The sequence below is a fragment of the Carcharhinus amblyrhynchos genome, chromosome 35, assembly GCF_965287045.1.
Source record: "Carcharhinus amblyrhynchos chromosome 35, sCarAmb.v2.hapA, whole genome shotgun sequence".
Taxonomy (NCBI): domain Eukaryota; kingdom Metazoa; phylum Chordata; class Chondrichthyes; order Carcharhiniformes; family Carcharhinidae; genus Carcharhinus; species Carcharhinus amblyrhynchos.
The window spans coordinates 4,962,508-4,966,939 of NC_137358.1; positions in this window are offsets into that span (position 1 = coordinate 4,962,508).

A 4,432-nucleotide genomic window follows, 5' to 3' on the forward strand; every position below is an offset into this window, starting at 1 on the left:
TTCTATAGCACGCAAGAAACAATAATTTTTACTGTATGCTAATAAATGTGACAATAATAAATCCAAATCAAAAATATTCCCAACGGAAGAAGGTGGAAGAGAGAATGTCCGTAGTATGTGGGGTCCTTGATTATACTGGCTACTTTGTCAAGGAAGGAGTCAATAGATGGGAGGCTGGTTTCTGTGATGGACTGGGCTACATTCAAGGAACATTGAGACATTTGGAAAAGTACATCTTTAAACTGAAGATGTTGCACTCTCTCCAGTTAGAACCCTCCAAGATTTGTTTTTGAAGTGTCAGCTTTTGGAAGCAGAGTCGGATTTATTCAGCTTTTTACGAGTTACAACTGGGCTCATGGGAGAGCTAAGTACTAGCAGGTGTGCAACTGTTAAGTCTCAAGTAGCTGTGATCACAGGAAGGAATATATTAAAAAAATCTGGCGTCCAAATGAGTCCTTATCCTGGTAGATTTTCTCTTTTGAACCAAGACTGCAATATACCATGTTGCAAGTAAACAGCCCAATGGAAATACGCACTTTTGGAATCTATGTCATTGAACTAGTTAACAAAGCAAATGCTTGAATTAACATATTGCATGTCACAGCCAGGATCTGGGAAACGCCTAAGCTACCAAAAATAACATCCTATTATTCCTAACACCAGGAAAAATGATTCTCCTTCCCCAGGTTGTATTTAGGTGTGAAAAGGTTTCATGTATGATAACAATCCATTGACTCTGTTTACAGCACCCGCTGCCTTGGCAAAGCAGCCAGCATAATCAAGGACCTCACGCACCCCAGACATTCACTCTTCCATCTTCTTCCGTTAGGCAGAAGATACAAAAGTCTGAGGTCACATACCAACCGACTCAAGAACAGCTTCTTCCCTGCTGCTGTCAAGCTTTGAATGGACTTACCTTGCATTAAGTTGATCTGTCCCTACACTCTAGCTATGACTGCAACATTACATTCTGCACTCTCTCCTTTCCTTCTCTATGAACGGCATGCTTTGTCTGTATAGCACGCAAGAAACAATACTTTTCACTGTATGCTAATACATGTGACAATAATAAATCAAATCAAATCAAACAGAGATGTTGTACCCATCAGGAAAGACTGAACAGTCTGGGCTCTTTTCTCTAGAAAAAAAGGTTGATGAGGGGAGGTGATGGCCTAGCCTAGAAACTCAGCTAACATTTTGGGGACCTGGGTTTGAATCCCGGCATGGCAGTTGGTGAAATTTGAATTTGATTAAAAAAAAATCTGGGATTAAGGATCTACTGATGACCATGAAACCATTGTTGATTGTCATAAAAACCCATCCGGTTCACTAATATCCTTTAGGAAAGGAAGTCTGTCATCCTTACCCAGTCTGGCCTACATGGGACTCCAGAACCATAGCAATGTGGCTTGCCAGTTGGACAATGGGTCTGATTCATCTACCAGTAGATAACCAGGGACACAGAATTACAGAAACCCAACTGGTTTATGCTCCAAGCAAACCTCCTCCTGTCATACAAGAAATAGGAGCTGGAGGAGGCCACTAGGCCCTTCTAGCCTGCCCTGCCACTCAACACAATCATGGCTGATCTATGCCGGCCTCAGCTACCTTTCTGTGCTATTTCCCTGTTGCCCTCTATTCCTCAATATCAAATATTCATCCACCTCCACTTTGAATACTTCTAATGATCCAGTCTCCACCACCCTTTCTTTTTATTCATCATTGATGGGACATGGATGTCACTGGCTGGGCCAGCATTTATTGCCCATTCCCAGTTGCTCAACATTCCCTCCTCCTGCTCTGTAATAAGTCCTCGGAGGCAGAAGCCCCTTCACCAAAATCCCTTCAATTACAACTGGATATAGGCAAATTACTGTGGATGCTGGAATCTGAAACCAAAAGAGAAAATGCTGGAAAGTCTCAGCGGATCTGGCAGCATCTGTAAGGAGAGAAAAGAGCTAACTTTTCGAGTCCAGGTGACCCTTTGTCAAAGCTTTGACAAGTTTATATAGCAAGATTAGCCAGCATGTTCCCTTTTCTAAAAATCAAAATCTAAGAATTAACAGAGAAATTTAAAACAATGGATTTTTGTGATGGAATAGGTAAGGGGGCAGCTTCCACTGGGACATGGGCTAATAACCAGAGGCCTCTAATTTTGGGCAAATGAATCAGATAACAGACAGGTACTTTTTCAATGCAGTGAATTGTCCTGATCTGGGATGTGCTGCCTGAAAGAGTGGTGGAAGCAGATTCAGCAACATCCAAAAGGGGAATTTGATAAATACTTGGAAAAAGAGGAACTTTGCAGGGTCAAGGAGAAAGCAGTGATCAATTGAATAGTTCTTTCATAGAGCCTGCCGAGGCATAATGGGCTGAATGGCCTCCTGCACTTTTTGATTCTATGTAGTTAGCTGCACTGTGCCACAGCATGTTAATGTATGGGTATTTTGTGTACAAGCAGCAAGAATAGATCTCAATTCCTTTGCAAGCTCATAGCTATAGGGTGGCCTTATTTGGCATTTCTTTCAAATGTACAGGATAGGACAGAGGGGCATTATAACATGGAAAACAGAAGGAGTAGGCCATTTGACACTTTGAGCCTGCTCCACCATTCATTTTGATCATCAAATTCAACATTCTGGCCCCGCCTTCACTCCCCATGTCCCTTTAGCCCCAAAAGTTATGGGGGTGATTCTGCCAGAGCAGCCCAGCAGGCCAGGAGACCGTAGTGGAGGCCGTTTCTGTCTCTGGCCGCTGGATTTCTGGTGTTGTCAACTCTGCTGACTGGGGGAGGTGTGGGGTGGGGGGGCGGTGGCGGTGGTAGTGCGGGTGGGGGAGTTGCAGTGCTGGCCAGTGATTGGGAGGCTGACACTGCGGGGCTACGCCACATGTGCCAATCTCCACTATGACAGATCGGCGCATGTACAGAGGCCTAGTCAGCACTATATGCTGCCAGCCTCTCGGCAAGAATAGGCCCTGCCCTCAGAATTTTATCGTGAGTCACACTAGGGCACTCTGATGCACAGAGCGTGGGAGATTCATTTTGAAAATCTCGCTAAAGAGGTGGGATTTACTCCAGTTTTTACACAGATTCAGCACTTAGAACTTCTTTGGGAGAATCCCAGCTTATATCTAATTTCTTCTTGCAGTCACACAACGTTTTGGCCTCAACTACTTTCTGTGACAGTGAATTCCACACATTCACCACCCTCTGGGTGAAGAAATTTCTCCTCACCTCAGTCCCAAAAGGTTTACCCGTTATCCTCAAACTAGGTCCCCTAGTTCAGGACTCCCCCATTATCAGGAACATTATTTCTGAATTTACCTTGTCTAATCCTGTTAGAATTTTAAAAGTTTCTATCAGATCCCCTCTCACGCTTCTAAACTTCAATGAATATAATCGTAACCGGCACAAACCATATCACTACTTAATGCCAGTCAGTATTTTAAACGTATTGCTAAGATAAAGGCTTAACTGAGAATTGATGCAAGCTGCTTCACGTGAATTAGTTTCTGAGGAATATAAAAATGAGTAAGGTAACATTAAGGGGAGGTGGTGGCATAGTGGTATTGTCACTAGGCTAGACCCCAGAGGGTAATACTCTGGGAACCTAGGTTCAAATCCCACCACGATAGGGGAAATTTGAAATCAGTAAAAATCTGGAATTAAAAATCTAATGATGACCACAAAACTATTGTTGATTGTTGTAGAAACCCAGCTGGTTCACTAATGTTCTTTAGGGGAAGGAAATCTGCCGTCCTTACCCGGTCTGGCCTACATATGACTCCAGAGCCACAGCAGTATGGTTAACTCACAAATGTCCTCTGAAATGGAGGGCAATAAATGCTGGCTCAACCAGTGACACCCATATTCCTTACAATGAATAAAAAAAACTGTGGTTATTGTACTGGTGAGCAATCCAAAGGCCTTGACACACAAGTTTAAATCCTTTCATGAGGAATTTAAATACAGTGAATTAAGTTGGGGCAGCGTGTTGGCACAGTGGATAGCACTGCTGCCTCACAGCGCCAGGAACCCAGGTTCAATTCCGGCCTTGGGTCATTTTCTGTGCGGAGTTTCCACATTTGCCTCATGTCTGTGTAGGTTCCCTGCCACAGTTTGAAAGTTGTGCGGGTTAGGTTGATTGACCATGTTAAATTTCCCCGTAGTGTCAGGGGACTAGCTGGATAAGAACATAAGAACTAGGAGCAGGAGTAGGCCATCTGACCCCTCGAGCGTGCTCCATTCATTAAGATCATGGCTGATCTTTTCGTGGTCTCAGCTCCATTTCCCACCCGCTCACAATAACCCTTACTTCCTTTCCTATTCAAAAATGTATCTATCCTTGCCTTAAAAACATTCAGTGAGGTAGCCTCAACTGCTTCACTGGGCAGGGAATTCCACAGATTTAAAACACTTTGGGTAAAGAAC